The sequence below is a fragment of the Nymphalis io genome, chromosome 6 (genome assembly GCF_905147045.1).
Source record: "Nymphalis io chromosome 6, ilAglIoxx1.1, whole genome shotgun sequence".
NCBI classification, from domain to species: Eukaryota; Metazoa; Arthropoda; class Insecta; order Lepidoptera; family Nymphalidae; genus Nymphalis; species Nymphalis io.
In genome coordinates this window covers 1989560-2009288 of record NC_065893.1, presented here as the reverse complement: position 1 = coordinate 2009288, position 19729 = coordinate 1989560, and the positions used below count along the sequence as shown (strand labels likewise).

The window sequence follows — 19729 nt, the reverse complement described above, 5'->3', positions numbered from 1 at the left end:
TTGCCGACGATATCGTCATCATAGCAGAGTTGCTGGAACAACTCACCGAAATGCTGCGTAGCCTAGGCGAGTCTTCCCGGTGTCGGTCTCGGTATAAACTTGGACAAGACCAAGGTCATGTTCAATAGGCATGTCGTGCCGGGACCGATATACGTCGAGGGGAAACCTCTCGTAGTTGTTAGTGAATATACTTACCTAGGACAGATAATACAAGTCGGTAGGAACAACTTCGAGAAGGAATTCGCTTGGGATGGGCAGCATTTGGCAACCTTCGTCAAGTCCTCAAGTCATCTATACCGCAATGTTTGAAGACGAAAGTCTTCAACCAATGCGTCTTACCTGCCATGACATACGGTGCCGAAACGTGGACACTAACTGCGGGACTAGTCCACAAATTCAAAGTCGCTCAGCGTGCTATGGAGCGAGCTATGCTCGGAGTATCTTTGAAGGATAAGATCAGAAATGAGATTATCCGGAAAAGAACCGGAGTCACCGACATAGCTTGCAAAATTAGCAGGCTGAAGTGGCAGTGGGCTGGTCACGTATGTCGTAAGACCGATGGCCATTGGAGCAGACGAGTCCTAGAGTGAAGACCGCGAATCGGCAAGCGCAGCGTAGGGCGCCCTCCAGCCAGGTGGACCGACGACCTTAAGAAGGTGGCGGGCACCAACTGGATGCGGAAGGCCCTCCGCCTTCCAGGGAGGGAACAGGGAGCTTTGGCGCACCTTGGGAGAGGCCTATGTTCAGCAGTGGACAACGATTGGCTGTTGATTTGATTTTTGATTTTGATTTGATAATTTTATTTTAATATTTCAATTATCCAATATGTAAAACAGCTACGTGGACGGTTGATCAAACAATTATAATACAAGCAAAATTGGATACATCCTTTAATTTACATATTGAGGTTAAAGTAAAATTATTTCCATGGAATATTTGCAAGAACAAACTTTGTAAAGTGTTCATCAACAGAACCTGCAAAGCTAACAATGTGTTTATTCTGTACGAGCTTGCCTAAGTGTATATACGTTAATATAGGAGGGACTATTCAAACGTGTCCTAACCAAAAATAATATATATTTTATTATATACATCATTCTCAAAACTAGGTTAAAGGAGCTATAAATTCCAAAAACGGGACCTATTGCAAAGCATATTAACGACAGTCCATCGACTAGGCGCCGCCATACTAAACAGTTTACATCACACAACATGTCGTTTAAATACTCTATCAAATAAACAACAAAAAATAAGATGACAAGAAAAGTGCAAAAAGAGTAACTGAGGCACAGGCAGGACCACCTCTACGAAACAGCTCTCACTCTCTGACTCCAGGCCAAGACAAATATAAAGTGGAGAAGGAGAGGTCCCGATGTACCCTGAACTTATGCGAATAGAGGGCGCACAACAGAAACTAACCAAACTCGCGGAAGAACTATCAAATACTTTTGGAAATTTGGGACGTAAAGATACACAAAAATTGATAATGAGTATTATATTTAACAAATATATATGAAGAAATATGTTATCTAAGAGTAAATAATCTCTGATTACAGACAGGCATTGTCAGAGGCGATTTAAATTTTTTAGATTGCCAACTCTAGCAACAATGGATCTGATTATTAATGTCCGTCGGGATACTAAGTAAGTTAAGTTTAGCATAGCTTTGCAGTTGTATTGTAACTAGTATGTGGCATCATTCCAAAGAGACATAACGACTTCCAAAAGATTTTTTTATTTAAATTATATTTTATCGTATTAACGCCTTGAAATGAGCAAAAATTAATATTTACTTATGTACTTATAATATATAAAAAATAATACTCCATCAATGCCCCTTTGCTTTGAGAAATAAATTAATTATCTATATAAGACACACTTAATTTTTGCTTTGCTGATCTCCTATTTAAAAACTCACTAGTTAATTATTGTCATCGTTCACATAATAATCATATACAATTAATGCTATGTATCCTGTATGAAAATCAACGAATACTAATTCGAAGTACTTTTGATATTTACGTATAACCTTGTACATTATAATAATATGCCTTATTTATATTTTTTTAATATGACGTCTCCTGTTATTTATTGATAAATTTAAAATAATTTGAGGATTTTAATTTATAGAATTGCATATTTAAGATACGAAAAAAAACGAAAGAAAAGTGTGAAAAGGCCCAAGTTAAATTTTGTATAATATGTAACATTAAATTGACTGAAAGTTAAGATAGATGTGTATTTGAATATATCGCAAATTAATTTAAGTAACGTCTGAACTGGCCTCCTTCTTCAGGGCATCAGTTTAACGCCAGTTGGAAACGTGCCAAGTAAAAACGCATAGACGCTTAGAGTTCACTCGGCTACAGCTATTGTAATCATAATGCACAACTTCATAGCACTTTACACACATTGTAAGGCAATTTATGAAGGAATTCTACTTGACAAAAGTAAACTTGGCGAATCGCTTGTAATTTATTATTTTCAGTACATTAAAAAATATACGAATAAATGCTATATAAATATTCGCAAGTAATGAGTTTTAGAAATAATGAGTATAAGTATAAGTAATGAGTTTTAACGAAAAAGCGTCAGAAAATATCATAATTATTTACAAACAAAATAAACATTTTATGAAAAATCTTTTACGCTAACAATACAACAGTCCGTTCCGTTCCATTTTTGTATGAAAAAATAAGTATTTTATGTAAAATAAATTATAATTCGTAATAAAAACGAAATCTTGCGTAGAAAGCTTACGTATTTGCAAACGTAATTGTTTTGTAATAGTACCAAATATATAACTTCTTACTTAGTAATTGAAATAAGATACAAGAAACGACAGATTCCCTTTCCGAAGGACGCCATTAGACGAGCCCGCTTTTTCGTTTAGTAAAAGCGTTCTGTACAAATATTTGGCGAAAAAATCGAAGCTTCCAGTAGTTTGTGAACCGTTTTTATGTATTTTAACTGACACGATAAAATAGAAGGATACTTTGAACAGGTCTATACTATGCTTTTTATTTATGACTTCTAATTACAAATAGATCATGATATTGTAAAAATTAAAAATGTACTGTCTATGTATACCACCACTATAAATATGATATCAGATGGACTAGTGGTTAAAACGCGTTAATCTTAACAGATGATCGTAGGTTCAAACCCGGGCAAGCACCAGTGAATTTTCATGTGCTTAATTTGTGTTTATAATTCATCTCGTGCTTGACGGTGCAGGATAACATCGCGAGGAGATCTACGTTTGTCTAATTTCATCGAAATTCTGCCACATGTGTATTTTACCAACTCGCATTGGAGCAGCGTGGTGGAATTAGCTTCAAACCTTCTCCTTAAAAGGGAGAGGAGGTCTTAGCCCAGCAGTGGGACATTAACAAGCTGTTACTGTACTGTATTGTTATGTAATTTCTTACGCAATATTACTTACGTTTGCGTGGCTGAATAAGCTCCAAAGCTTCTCATCCAAAAAAAAAGGAGATAAGGTTTTAGCCCAGCAGTGGGACATTCACAGGCTGCTACTAATATTACTATACCACACTAATACTAAGCCATATACCTAATATTAGTCTTTTCAGTTCATTAATTATTTTTAAGTTTATAAATTGTATAAAACTGAAGTCTACATAACAATTTAATATACAAGGATTTTTCAATAATAAAAATTAAGTTAAAATAAAATTATTTGTAAGTATAGTATTGTTAGTAGAATACAAGCAACCGAGAAAAAACTTATTTTTATTGAATACTGTGTCAGCTAAAATTCGTTTATAACTTAAACGAAAAATGTTTTACAAAATTTCAGCTTAAGCGGTTGGACGAAAATGGTTTAAAATTTAATTTCCTAGATTTGAACCATCAACCAATGGTGAAACTGTAATATGATTTAATATAAAATTTTAATGTGAATTTTTAAGTTACTTGTTTCGTAATAATAATTATTATATAGCGGTAATATTACTTTTGTAGTAGGGCTTACTCAGATAGGCTTACACCTTTGTGTAATACCGCATATTACACAAAGGTGTAAGCCTATCTGAGTAGGACAACCTCTCATCGTATTTTGTACCGCCATACAACAATACTTAGTATTCTTGTGTTCCAGCTTGTAGGGTGAGTGAGCCAGTGTAAATACAAATACAAGGGATATAACGCCTTAGTTCCCAAGGTTAGTGGGGCGATGTAGGGATGGTTATTATTTCTTACAGTGCGGTAAATTGTATGAATGTAACGATCCGTTTTAATGAACTCATTCCAAGTACTATGCCGTTAATTTTGTTATGAGAATAATAAAGTTGCATTAAAATTTTTTTATCATTTAGTTAATGTTATTTATTCTTATCTTTTAGAAGAAATTAAAAATTTCGATTTGGTTTTTTTCAGTTTCGTTTACAGTTTTAAGTAAATTTATAATTCATTTCCAATTTCGACACAAAAACTCTTTATAACGTTTTTAATGCAATATTTTCTTTAATATTATTTTATTGAGTAGAATAGAGAACAAATGGTTAAGTAATCACCACAGTTATAGACAATAGTACTGTTAGAAATATTGTCCACTACTTACATCGCCAATGCGCCACCAATTTTGTGAACTAATATATTTTATGGCTGTAGTTACACAAGCTCGCTCGCTTACGCACACTAAAAACGCAGACAATAATAAGTACTTCTGCTTAGAAGTAGAATATGTGATAAGTCTACCTACCCAGACAGCCTGGGAATATAAATAGGAGCACATATTAATATATGTGCTCCTATTAAATAATTTTAAACCTACATTTATTGACAAAAACATGCCCTGCGGTGGATTCGAGTCAAGAATCAATACGTAACAATCCCACAAAACCATTCCGCAGGGCCTGGATATCATTCGAAGATACTCCGGCGTAATAAAAAAAGAATGCCTTAACAAGATGTTTTTAAAATAAGGTAATTCCTTTGATTAACGACGTTGAGATAGTCCAGAGAATAGATTGTATCGATTTTAATTTATCTTTCTTGTTCTAACCCGTGCAAGCAGTAAGTGATCGTTAAATTATATGCCTAATTCACACAGTATACGGCGCTGATTGAAAAAATCCCGATAATGAAGGCTTCTTCAGGATGTTCGCCTATGTTTTTCTAGAATATGTAAATCTACCAATACCAGAAAAAATAATATGGAATAAGCTTTAACAGAGAAGAACACTTACTGGTGGTAGAGCTTTGTGCAAGCTCGTCTGGGTAGGTACCACCCACACATCAGATATTCTACCGCAAAACAGCAGTACTTATTATTGTTGTGTTCCGGTTTGAAGGGTGAGTGAGCCAGTGTAATTACAGGCACAAGGGACATAAAATCTTAGTTCCCAAGGTTGGTGGCGCATTGGCTATGTAAGCGATGGTTGACATTTCTTACAATGCCAATGTCTAAGGGCGTTTGGTGACCACTTACCATCAGGTGGCCCATATGCTCGTCCGTCTTCCTATTTTATATAAAAAAAAGACAACTCCCAGCTGTTGGATTAATATTATGTTGCTTATTATGACCATAAAATGTATAATATAAATTTAGTTAAATAAATCCTTGGTAAGCATGATCTCACAAAACGCTAGGCAGAAGAAAAAGAACAATTGGCAACTGATATTGACTATTTTAAAAACGATATGTTTATTTAAGTTAGTAACAGTTTCTAAATGAAAAAAAACAGTTTGGGTATGTTTCAATCACGCTGGTCAAATGCGGGTTGGTAAATGTTTTCCTTCAACACACAACACGAGATGAATATAACACGCAACCCTTTTCACCCGGGTTTTAACACGCAACCTTTTGGTACGATTCACTCTAACTACTGAGTCATATCGTCTCTTTTATATCAGGGCTTAAATAAAGCGTAATTGCTTGTAAAACAGTATTCTGTCATTTACGTACAGCGAGACAAATTGAGTTAAATAGTTAAACGTTTCCTAACCAGGAACTCATATTACTATCCATTAAACAACTTCATAAACCTACACAAAGCTAACATTTGAAACGGTAACAAAGAGACGATATTTCTTTACGTATTTCTTTTGTTTTAGACTAAATCACAGGCAATCTGAAAAATGAAAACATATATTCATAAATTTATAAATGTTCGCATGTTAAGTATTATAATTAAATTATTTTTAGATCCTTTGTAACAATAAAGGTAAGGGTTTTTTTTTATTCAGATAATAAAATTGTAAAATGACAAATAACAAGAAAGCCGCGAGACCCAGTGTGTTACCTGTTTGCTGTCTGCCCGCTCGTACATTTTAACAGACTATACAAAAATGGCAATATTTGATATTGAATATTTATAATTTTATATATATATATATATATATAATAACTAAGATATATATATAATGCAAGCACACCAGTGCATAGTACAGCCTGAAAATGTCCAACTGCTGGGCGAAGGCCTTACCTCCTTTTTGAGGAGAAGGCTTGGAGCGTACTCCGATGCGGGTTAGTAGATATGTTACTGAATTTAAACAACGCAGGTTTCCTCACGATGTTTTCCTTCACCGCCGAATTATTTCAACTCTGAATCATCAGATACGAAGCTCGTCATGGCCAGGCCATCACGGATAATTTATAAGGTATGTAAATTTTACATGTTATTGTTATCAAAATATATTATCATATTGTTGAAGCTTTCATTGCTCTAGGATCATTTCGATCTACGTAAACGAAGTCAAAAAACAGGTCAGGAAAAAAGTTGATTTAGAGAATTACTAACACCTGCATATATTGGACTTGCTAATAATTTGTTTTTATTCCCGTTTTTAGTATGCGAGATCATTTTAAACTTACAATTTTTAATACAACATAGTTTCCTGAAAAATAATTAACCCATATATACCCAACGTAACTTTAGTGCCTTACCGAAATAATCACTTACAGGTCTGAAAATTACAAATTATTAATACAGACCTAATTTAAGGTTTTAATTTCATAAACAACATATGTGAATATTAATTAAATCGATCTCACAAGTTCTGGGCATATATGGGCTTAAAATTCTATATTTAAAAAGAAAAAATAAAAAAATAAAACAAAAGGTACGGAACAAAACCAACTGACTCACCCTATCATTCCGTCGCAGAAAGAATCAACCAACTATCCTGGTTTGTGCCACGCTGTATCGAACCTTATGCCTTTTTGCCACATGTGTTAGAATCCTGCGCACCTATCTGTAAACACCAGCCACTAAAGTCAGGTATTTTTGAAGCTCATTATAACATAATATTACTTGAGGGAGATTTTTTGATACGCGGGCGCGGCCTGCGAGCTCCAGCCGCGGACTACGAACTGCTACGAGTAGGGATGGGTTAGGTTATGTCGAATAGCTATGGATGTTTTCACATATAATGTAACGATAAAATTAAAGTGAAAAAATAATTGTAATTGTCAAAAATATTGGAATCTTCAATTCATTTTATAAGTTTAAGATAAGCAGATAACGATATAGACTGATGGATAACAGTCGCTTTGATAAATTCGACTTCCTCCAGGTTAATATTAGATATTCTATCATTTATAATAGCTATTCAATGCTATTGTTTTATTTCTTTCCTAATTTTTATTATTAAATAAAATAAAACAGCTTATAACTAATTTGTTCATTGAACTTAATTTTAGCTGTGCTAGTTTTACTGTATCGATAAATAAGACTCGATATATCCCATCCCTAAAAATGGAGGGCACATGCGCATTACAATCAGACGTAGTCCCCAAATAACCGTCTCCACGCTTTGCAGTAATATTGTCGAGCAAAACTATATGTTTTGGAGAAAAATTTATAATTTATACCACTGTGTTATCGTTTGATGGTTTTAAAAAGGCTCAGTTGGCTGGTTTATATATTGCGGTTTTATGACAAAGGCTTTGTCGGCAAAATAACGTTTTACATAACTTTATTACTTTGTCAACCTTTTGAGATATTAAAGTTTGTGTGGTTTTTGAACGCTTAAAACTTTTAGTATTTATATGAAGAATGCTATTAGTATTATTATTAAGGCATGTTAAAATAATTATTTATTAATTTCGCTAAATTTTTATTTTAATAAAATCCATTTATGTTATATACAAATTTTATTATATTATACAAATTGAATTGAAGAAACAGGAAATGTGTACAAATTGTTTCGTTTATTTTCCATATCCATTCCATAAAATTAATACATTTTACATTAACAAAAAAAAATGTATCAATTATTACACCTATTATGTAACTTTATAATTTTCCATAACTATATATTTAAGAAATTAAATAAGTAAATCTTACTTAGCCTTACTTGTAAATGTTGCTTATTGGGTAATTAGCTAAACAATGCTACGACGTAGCATACGTCTTTTTCTTTCGAATGTCAAATCATTAATAATAGAAAGAGATAAATCTATGTTTAACAAGACGCAGTCGCTTAGCAATATTTATCATTAAAGTCGCTAGTTATTGAAAACATTTCTCTATTCACAGTGACTAAATTGAAACAACAATACTGTTAATAATATTGCTGTTTAGCGATAGAATATCTATTAAGTGGGTGGTAGCTCTTATACCTAGTAAACGATAATGACAATGTCTTTATATCTGATTTGATCAAGGTGGCATTATTAACGACACAGAAAATAATATAATTGAGCCTTATTTATAAGCGTTGCTTAGCGGCTGTTTAATTAAACACTGGTTTTGCTCTTTCTGTCATTATTGATATGACATTCGAAAGAAGAAGACACAGCATCGTTTAAATAATCACACACTACATACCATTTATAAGTAAGGCCGTTAGTACTGCAATTTATGCGCAAACATAAGTGTTCTCTAATTGTATAATGGCGTATGTTGCAACTCGATAGCGGTAGATGGCGCTCATTCAATTTATCACATTTCTATATATGTCTAGTTATTCGTTATTGGATGTACACATTGTGGAACAATAATTATATAGTAAAGTAACAGACTGTGACAGGCCAAGGCGTCCTCTCCTTTTTTAAGAAAGTTTGTGATTTATTTCACCACGCTTATTCAACGCGGGGTGTTGGAATAGACATGTGGCAGAATTTCAATGAAATTAGACATAACATTTTAATATTGGCTATTATTAGCTGTTTATCATGATAAGATATATTAATCGTTATATTCAAACGATATGTTGTGATTGTTGCCGCTTTAATATTATATATATATATATATATATATATATATATAAAATAGAATATATATATATATATAATAATAGAATTTATCGAAAAACGTGTGTGAGCTTTAATAATAGACTAACAGAATACGAAAATGCATTTTTTTTGGCGGTCTATGTCTCTCTGTCTGTATGTACGCGCTAATTTCAGAAATTACTGAACGTATTATCTTACTGTTTTGACAGGAAGATTATGCTCAGCTTGGAGCAACATTTAGGATTTCATTTTAATGATTGCTTAATTGAATTCAGATCACAGTGAAAAAAGTTATTATTATTTATAGATATTTTTAAAATTCGTTAATAAATCAATACATTGAAAACATTTATTCAAAAATGAGTGCGGACGATATTAAGAGAGTAAAAGAACACTACCGGAAATACAATTCTTTTAGATGTCGTAATAAAACCGAATTTTACGTAGACAAAATCACGGGCACCAGGTAGTTATACTATTTAATATATTGCTGTTAATAGCTTGAAACACCACACTATTTCAAGAGTCGTTCGTGGATACATCATGACAGTTTCATTTGATTCAAATAAAACACAAGGTTAAGATTAACGCTTTCTATCTTACTGGTGGTAGGGCTTTGTGCAAGCTCGTCTGGGTAGGTACCACCCACTCATCAGATATTCTACCGCAAAACAGCAATACTTTATATTGTTGTGTTCCGGTTTGAAGGGTGAGTGAGCCAGTGTAATTACAGGCACAAGGGACATAAAATCTTAGTTCCCAAGGTTGGTGGCGCATTGGATATGTAAGCGATGGTTGACATTTCTTACAATGCCAACGTCTAAGAGCGTTGGTGACCACTTACCATCAGGTGGCCCATATGCTCGTCCGCCTTCCTATTCTATAAAAAAAAAATCTACTAAGTTATCGGGCTTTTAACTAAACACACACACACACAAATGAACGGATGAATATAGTATATAAAAAAGGGCTTACAAAACTACTTATGTACCAAATACAACTTAGAATGGAACAAATACTGACAATATAGGGCCCGAGGGAGTCGTAAATGGGTAATTTCCTTGGCTCATTTCGACAGAATCTCATATAAAACCTTTTTTTCTCTTCTTTTCAAATCTTATTGTGAAGTTTAAATATCAAATTTATATGCAATATTTATAAAAAAAACTGTTAAAACTTTAACATTCTTTTTTTGTCATCGTCAAATTTTTAATGTTACAAAGTTGTTCGTCAAACTTAGGTGATCTTAGATGATGACTCTTGATAGAAACTAATATTTTTTAATTATCGATAATAGTACTTTCTTTTCCTTTTTTTAATACAAAAATAGATAGTCAAACTGAATTTTAAAATTAATGAGGAACGTTTGGAGAAGGTTTGAAGGACTTACTCCACCACGCTGCTACAGTTGCGGGTTGGTGAATACACTTGGCAGATTTTCTACCACATGCAGGTTTCCTTACGATGTTTTCTTTCACCGCTAAGCACGAGATAGATTATAATAAATGCAATTTAAGTACATAAAAATTCAGTGGTGCTTGCTTGGAATTGAACTCGGAATAATCGGTTGAGTCTCGTCTTCTAACCATTTAGTTACTACATACCAATAAGTTACATACACGCCATAGGTTCCCATCACTTTAAATATATAATTTTGAAAGAAAATAGTGTCAACGTAATAAGAAGCAAAAGATGTCCATTTTGTATGTCCAATACTCATTATTATCGTCATTAGCCAATCGCAATCTACTATTTGTACAAGACTCTCCTGAGGTTTATTAAACTTCCTGAATGTTGCTTTATCCACTTTTATAAGCCATTACAATGATGTTCATAAAGCGCTTCATTTGAAATCTCATTCAATGACATTGAAACATATTTTTATCTAAAGCAAAAGCGATCAAGCCCGCTTTATATGTAGACATATAAGGATATCAATCATAATCAGCTCATTAACTTAAACGCCCATCCTCGATAAATTTTCTTTGTTACTAGATTGTTTAATTTAATGTTTTGTGGATTTATAAGGCATTGGTGACTTACTACTATATATATTACAGTTTTTAATCTCTTTATCTACTTGATAGATCTACTTGATAGCTATAAAATATAGTTCATTTTATATATTTAGGCATAAAGATTAATTTCTCAAAAATATTGAATTGTTCATTTAACGAGAAACTTAACCAATATACATTAACGGCTTTACTTAAATGTTGTTTAGTTGGTGATTAATTAAAGAATGCTTTGTCTTCTTTTTTCTAATATCGTAAGAGAAAAATATGTGATTAATTTAAGAGTCGCTAAGCAACCTTTACTTACTTTACCCCTACTTAAGTAAGGGCCATTAAATTTATATATTTAAATGATGTTATTAATATATCTTGTTACGTACAAGTGCGTTACATTACGTACGCGTTCAAATCGCTTCGGTGACGATGATGGTATGTAGTTTTGCCATAAGTAATCATCGATGTCGTTAGTGAAACAATAATTCATATTTTATTTTTGTTAAAAACCACACTCAACATATACTTTACTCATGTAGGCTATTACAAGAAATTATGAATCATCATTTTACAATTTTAATTTTAATATAAAACTACAACTGATTCGGAATGTGGTTACGCGACGAACCGGAAAGAAACGCTGCAGTTACTTTTTTTAATCAATTAAATAAATAAACGTGATATCATATATAATTATATTTATGTATCCTATATAAACATCAACGAATACTAGCGCAAGTTTTCAATCATTTATATAATCCTGTACAGTATTTAGTAACAGCCTGTTAATGTCTCACTGCTGGGCTAAGGCCTCCTCTCCATTTTGAGGTGATGGTTTGGAGCTTATTCAAGTACGCTTCTCCAATGTGGGTTGGTAGAATACACATGTGGCAGAATTTCAATGAAATTTTACACATGCAGGTTTCCTCACGACGTTTTCCTTCACCGTCAAGCACGGGATGAATTATAAACACAAATACGTTACAGTATAGTTAGCCTTAATTTGTTTTTAACATAAGTTTTAAATTTACTTATAGGTGGTTGGAGGTCTGCGAAATTTTATTATAGAATTTTATTATAGTGCTATTTTACCTTATATACTTACATTCTAAGTATATATATTCTTCTTTTTTATGTATCAAAGGTAAGTGGACGGGCAAATGTGTCAACCGAGGATATGTGCTCACCACCGCCTATTGACATTAGCGTTGTAAGAAATACTAATGATCATTTCTTTTTCTCACAGAATCAACCATATGATGCATGGCTGTATGGCGGTGGAATATGTGATAAATGTCGGTAACTATCTAGGTGGACTTGCACAAAGCCCTACCACCAGCGCAAAGTATTTATAATAATTATGAGTGCTTATGTGCTTAATTTGTGATTATAATTCATCTCGTGCTTTACGGTGAAGGAAAACATCGTGAGGAAACCTGCATGTGTCTAATTTCACTGAAATTCTGCCACATGTGAATTCTACCAACCCGCATTGGAGCAGCGTGGTGGAATAAGCTCCAAACCTTCTCACCAAAAAGAGGAGAGGAGGCCTTTAGCCCAGCAGTGGGACATTCCCAGGCTGTTACGGTACGGTACGGTTACGGTATTGTTATATTAAATAATAGTAAATGGCATTGAGGAAAAGTTGGAATTTCCTTGTCCTGGCAAGTATGACGGTCCTGAAATCGATAGCGCCTACTGCAATACGCGATAATCATTATGCGCTAGTTAGGGTTCCGTGCAAAAAATATATAAAATAATAAAGACTTATTTATTTAGACTATTACACATAATATATATTACAGAATAAATATTAAAAAAAAAAACAAATTCTTATCTTGATAAACTTTCATTTTTTTTAAATTACCCTGTGATCCTCAATGTTAGTTATAACTTAAGTTTGTAAGGAAATCTGAAGAAAACTATAACCTGAGTTATGGTACCAATATAATATAAGGAAGTGAGTTTTGTGTGTCAGTTGTTTCCAAATACATGCAAGAAATCCGATTAGAATGGATTTTCACGTGATTGTATTATGTGTTTATATATGAATGTGCTATTTATTTTATATGTCAACGTAGTCGCAGAGAGGATTGTCGCTCCGGAATATTTCCAAGTGATCGCTGCCAAAACTATAAAAGATATAATTAAACTTTGTATGTAATTCGCAATTAAAGATGCTGAGATGGCCCACTGGTAAGAACGCGTGAATCTTAACCGATCATCGTGGATTCAAACCCCGGGCAAGCATCACTGAATTTTCATGTGCTTGATTTACGATTATAATTCATCTCATGCTATACGGTGAAGGAAAACATCGTGAGGAAATCTGCATGTGTCTAATTTCACTGAAATTCTGCCACATGTGTATTCCACCAACAAGCTTTTATAGATAAGCCGAATAAAACATATTTATATTTTAAATAATTTGAAAAATAAACGATAGCGAATTTATTTGGACACCAAGTAATCAGTATTAAAATAAATATCATATTAATTTAAGAGATATTGCTAGTTACTTTAATAAAAGCATGAGCAAGAGGGCGTAAAACTTTTTTTATATAATTCACAGACGAATGGGCAAATTGGCCACCTGATGGCAAATGGTCACCATCGCCCATAAACATTGACACTGTAATAAAGAGTAACCATTCCTTACATCGTCAATGCAGCTCTCTGTCCAGGATGTATCTTATGCCTGTAATTACACTAGCTCACTCGCCATTCACACCAGTAATACCCTGTGAACGTCCCACTGCTGGGCTAAAGGCCTCCTGTCCCTTTTTTGAGGAGAAGGTATGGAGCTTATTCCACCACGCTGCTCCAGTGCGGGTCGGTGAAATACACATGTGACAGAATTTCAGTGAAATTAGACACACGCAGGTTTCCTCACGATGTTTTCCTTCACCGTATAGCACGAGATGAATTATAATCACAAATTAAGCACATGAAAATTCAGTGGTGCTTGCCCGGGCTTGAACCCACAACCACCGGTTAAGATTCACGCGTTCTTACCACTGGACCATCTCGGCTTTTTCACACCAGAGCACGACAATACTAAGTATTGCTGTTGATGAGTGGGTGGGATACCTAACCAAGCTTGCACACAGCCCCACCACTAAGTGCAATGGGATTTATTAATTTACATAGTTTAGGCGTATATATCTCTTACGTCGATACTGATTCGAGATACTGATCCTAGAAAATACGGAATCCTTATAAGCATAGGACCATATAAATGATTTCATATAAACGCAGGTACCGTCATGTTATATATCTTAAATACGGAATCGTTAAACCTTAAGTCCATAGATGTCAAGAGCAAATCTTATCTTGTTATAAATCTCTTATTATATTATTCTAAGCAACTTGAGCATATTTAAGTAAGCGGGATCACGCCTGACTGTCGTGCTTAAATATTTAATCAAAGAACGGTATTCCCTGTGAGAATTCGAACAATGGGCTCAGGATGATTATGGATATATAGAAAAAGAATTGCACCATCCGTTATGTTATTTGCATCCGATACGCATTTGTTATACATTCTTGCAATTGGGAAAATAAGACATAGAGTCAAATATTTAAAAGAAATTACTGTTGCGTGGAGCTTTTATATTTACTTACTGTTTGTAAATTAAAAATTAAACCAAAAATATGGTGAAACACTGATCTGATCTGATCTGAATGATCACTTGTTTGTGTTTTTCTAAACTGCGCTGTTTTCGAAGCGCCTATTATTTATCACTAAAAGTGATATATATGCTTTAGACAAGTACATTACTATTTCCATAGAAATATAAAATAAATAACATAATTTTGTTAATAATATATTGTTCATCTTTTATGTTTTAATGGATAATGAATATAATAAAATTATTGTAAAAAAGAATTCCAAGGACCACCACCACATTTGAACTACAGTAACAGCCTGTGAATGTCCTACTGTCCCTTTTTGAGGAGAAGGTTTGGAGTTTATTCCACCACGCTGCTCCAATGCGGTTTAGTGAAATACACATATGGCAGAATTTCAGTGAAATTCGACACATGCAGGTTTCTTCACGATATTTTCCTTCACCGTCAAGCACAAGATGAATTATAATAACAAATTCAGCACATGAAAATTCAGTGGCACTTGCACAGTTGTGAACCCACGATCATTGGTTGAGATTCATGCGTTCTTACCACTAGGCCATCTCGGCTTTTCTTGAACTACAGTCCTAATAATTTTGGGTTTTGTACCGAACTTTTATTATTATTTTACGTTTTGCTTTTAACAAGCATTGATTATTTTATCTATATTTTAATGTCAAAGAAATTGTTATAAAATAATTGCGACACGTGGGCATTTTCTCACATATAAAATTATTCCATTTAATATTTAATTTTAAAATGCATTCTATTGGAAAATTGAAAAGATTACTTTTCTGGAACGTTTTGCATACATTACAAGCTAATGCATGTAAAAAAAAAGGAAAATGTAAAACAAAAATGTCGAAATATCACTGCGGGCTAAAGTTCGTATATTCATTTGTAGAAAACATCCATATAATACAGTTTAGCAGTTCAGCTGTGAAAGTATAATGGATAGACAGAGTTACTTTAGCCTTTATAATATTAATATAGATTGTTATATGCATTCGCGTATTATTCGTTCGATTGTTGAAACCTTCTTACTTGATAGCACGTGCGTTAAGGTTTTAGCTATAGTACAATTAACGTATGTCGAAGAATTGTTTGTCGCATTACCGTTTTTATTTAGTAATATAAAATACAACTATTACTTAACTTTACCAAAAGATTCAACAACACACCCTTATAATATTATTAATATTATAATATTAAGCTTGTTGTATTCTCCTATAATTAGGAGTACACATAGTTTTTGTATTAAAAAACCAGCAAATACTAGGAACAATATTTTTTTAATTTATTTAATTAAGAAAGGCGGACGAACAAATGACCCATACTGGCACTATAAAAAATAAAAATAAAACTGTTTCTTACACCGTCAAAGTGCCATCCACGTCATCATGAGGTGCATGTAATCACACAGGATCATTGATCAAATTAAACACAACAAAACAAAAGATAGCTGTAGTAGCAGTATTGTTTGCGGGGCGTCCAATGCAATACTATCAAGAGTGAATTCATTAACATTTACAAGCTTCTTATACACTCTATAAGTATTTATTTAACTTAACATATAATATGGTTAAGTCGAATCTTCCAACAGAATTAAAACCACAATTCAATATTGATTGACTGAACTGATGCATATATTTTCAAAATTGACAAATTAGTATTATCTTAATTCAAAGATTAAATGAAAGCCTGTTACTATGTGAAAATGTTATCTATGGGCGCATTTTGGGAGTAAGACCGGCTATGCCGTGACGGCAAATGGCATGACGCTATTTTTGCACTTCATGCTCTCTCTCTCTACCGCTTCTCTAAATTCCCTTGTATGCATGGCACGTATACTGTATACTTCGTTGCATTATATAATATTTGTTATACGACATTACTATGACTATATATATTTCATCCAATATGTTTTTATTTTTCTTTAACAATAAATAATGTCAATTATTATAAATTTCGATGTTTCTCAGCTTCGGAACGTCACGTGATCGACACTTTTAATGTCAACTTATTACATTACATATTATAATTTATAGTATAATGTACAATTACATATATATGTATACATCAAATGAAGTGGGAACATAACACGTGATTGAGTTGTGCGCGATCAGCCGTGACTAATTCGATAAGTAAATGAGCTTGCAAGCTCTATTTATATTATATATTAGAGTTTACCCCCTAGCTAGATCATTTTACATTACTATTTTTACACAATAAAGTAGTGATAATTATGAATTATTTACACTTAAGGAAGATATTTTATTACTATAATAGTTTAGTGCAGTCTTATATGACATGTTTATTGGTAGTGGTAAGTATCACCTACTGATCAGATATTCTACCGCAAACCGGCAGTACTAAGATTGGTGGCGCATTGGCGATGTTGACCACATTTCTTACAATGCCTGAGGGCGTTGGTCACTACTAACCATCAGGTGGCCCTTATGCTCGTCCAGCTAACTATACAATAAAAAAAAAACCTATTGCTGGGTTAAGACGTCTTCATCGTATGAAGACCGTTGGAACCGTTGTACTGTGAGGTGGTTTGGAGTTTATTTCATCACGCTATTCCAATGCGGGTTGGTAGATATTTATCCGGCTAGCTCAACTCAATATGACTAGATTTAAATTTTATATTATAAGCTTTTAAGACTTTATGAATAAGTACCTTATATTTATATTTCATAGATATAGCTTCTTTTGGCTTGATAAATAAAGTAAATCAATATTTTATGTACTTAACATGGAATTAGTGTAATTCGTTCCTTTCACGCTGCAATTCAACGTCTTATTCATAAACCTTTGAATATTTGATTAGTAAGAGTTCTCCAGCCAGAACTTAAGTAATAAATGCTTGTACAAATTTATTTAAAATCTGTGCTTGGAAAATACAGCGAACAACCAACAAACGATTATTAATGAACAAGACGTGTAGGAACAATGCTATTTTAAAATGAAACTAAAGTTGTAGTAAACAGTGACTTTTCCTATTGAATAATTCCTTCTCGGTCCCGAATTTGACGGGAAAATGGGCCACCTGATGTTAAGTGGTCACAACTATCCATAGACATTGTACACAACAAACAATATTAACGATTCCTTACATATTAACAGCTGACATTTGCACTGTAACACAGGCAGACTGGTCGTCAGGAGGACATTATAATATTGACAGCTGACATTTGCACTGTAACACAGGCAGACTGGTCCTCAAGAAGACATTATAATATTGACAATTGTCATTTTCACTGTAAAACAGGCAGACTGGTCGTCAAGAGGACATCGTAATATTGACAGCTGACATTTGCACTGTAACACAGGCAGACTGGTCGTCAAGAGGACATCGTTATATTGACAGCTGACATTTGCATTGTAACACAGGCAGACTGGTCGTCAAGAGGACATTGTAATATTGACAGCTGACATTTGCACTGTAACACAGGCAGACTGGTCGTCAGGAGGACATCGTAATATTGACAGCTGACATTTCCACTGTGACACAGGCAGACTGGTCGTCAAGAGGACATCGTTATATTGACAGCTGACATTTGCATTGTAACACAGGCAGACTGGTCGTCAGGAGGACATCGTAATATTGACAGCTGACATTTCCACTGTGACACAGGCAGACTGGTCGTCAGGAGGACATTATAATATTGACATCTGACATTTGCACTGTAACACAGGCAGACTGGTCGTCAAGAGGACATCGTAAAATTGACAGCTGACATTTGCACTGTAATACAGGCAGACTGGTCGTCAGGAGGACATTATAATATTGACAGCTGACATTTGCACTGTAACACTGGCAGACTGGTCGTCAGGAGGACATCGTAATATTGACAGCTGACATTTGCACTGTAAAACAGGCAGACTGGTTCTCAAGAGGACATCGTAATATTGACTGCTGACATTTGCACTGTAACACAGGCAGATTGCACTGTAACAAATGCACACAATATTAGTAATACTGTTGGGTGACTACTTAATACTTAAGTGATTTTAAAAATACAATGCTGATTTGTACTGGGCCTCAGGTAGTATAATTACGCCCCTCTACAAAGCCCTACCATCTAGTAAAATAGATGAATAGGTGAATTGTACAATTCTGTTTATAAAACCTTTTTTAATTAAAACTATTCGCTGGCATTTTTAATTATCCACTTCCACGTTTAAATATAAACGGGAAATCTAGTTCGTTTTGTTTGTTCGAGGCAGTTAAAGTTAAAGAACTTTAAAATGAATTAATGCATACTGCGTTTTAATTTAAAAGACTAAAGCAACTCGGTTGGAAATTAGATCTAAAAATATATACTTACTTTCTATAAAATGTCACTGAGCTTTAAATAATACCGCCCTTAGAAAATCAACGTTAAATACCATGAGTTAATTTAACAATATTATTTTATCACAAACGAATTCAAAATAACTTTATTATTATTCAAAACTCAAAAGATTAATAAATACCTGGTTAATGAAAGATTAATAAGTACCTATGTATTAAGAAGAGTCGAAAAAAAATTGTAGGCTTAGTATTTATTTATTACTAAACTTGAAATTGTTTGTTGTTGTTTGTTGAAAAAAAGTAGCTACGATGCACAGACAAACACACAAATATACATGACAAAAACAGAATTCCCCTCTTTTTAAAATAACGGTGACTATTTTTTTTATTTTATGTATTTAGCGCTTTGAATAAATACTAAAATTTAAAATATCTATATTTAAACGTCGCATCTGCCCTGCCATCTACCGGAAAGATATTCCAATTAAACAGAGCTCTATGTTGGCACAGTTGTAATGTTTAATTTATAATCGTTAAAATAGATGGCGTTACGACATTAAAATAATTTAATTTAACATATTTATAGAT

General features: G+C 33.4%; 1 protein-coding gene across 2 annotated transcripts in view; it reads right to left on the bottom strand.

Annotated features, from left to right (window-relative positions):
- LOC126769168 (uncharacterized) overlaps positions 1 to 7328 on the bottom strand; it is an 84942-nt gene extending 77614 nt beyond the window's left edge. For both annotated transcript variants that reach the window (XM_050487794.1, XM_050487796.1), the window contains exon 1: positions 7113 to 7328. The gene's annotated coding sequence lies outside the window, so the exon portion shown is untranslated. The remainder of the gene's footprint in view (positions 1 to 7112) is intronic.
- Positions 7329 to 19729: the final 12401 nt, after the last annotated feature.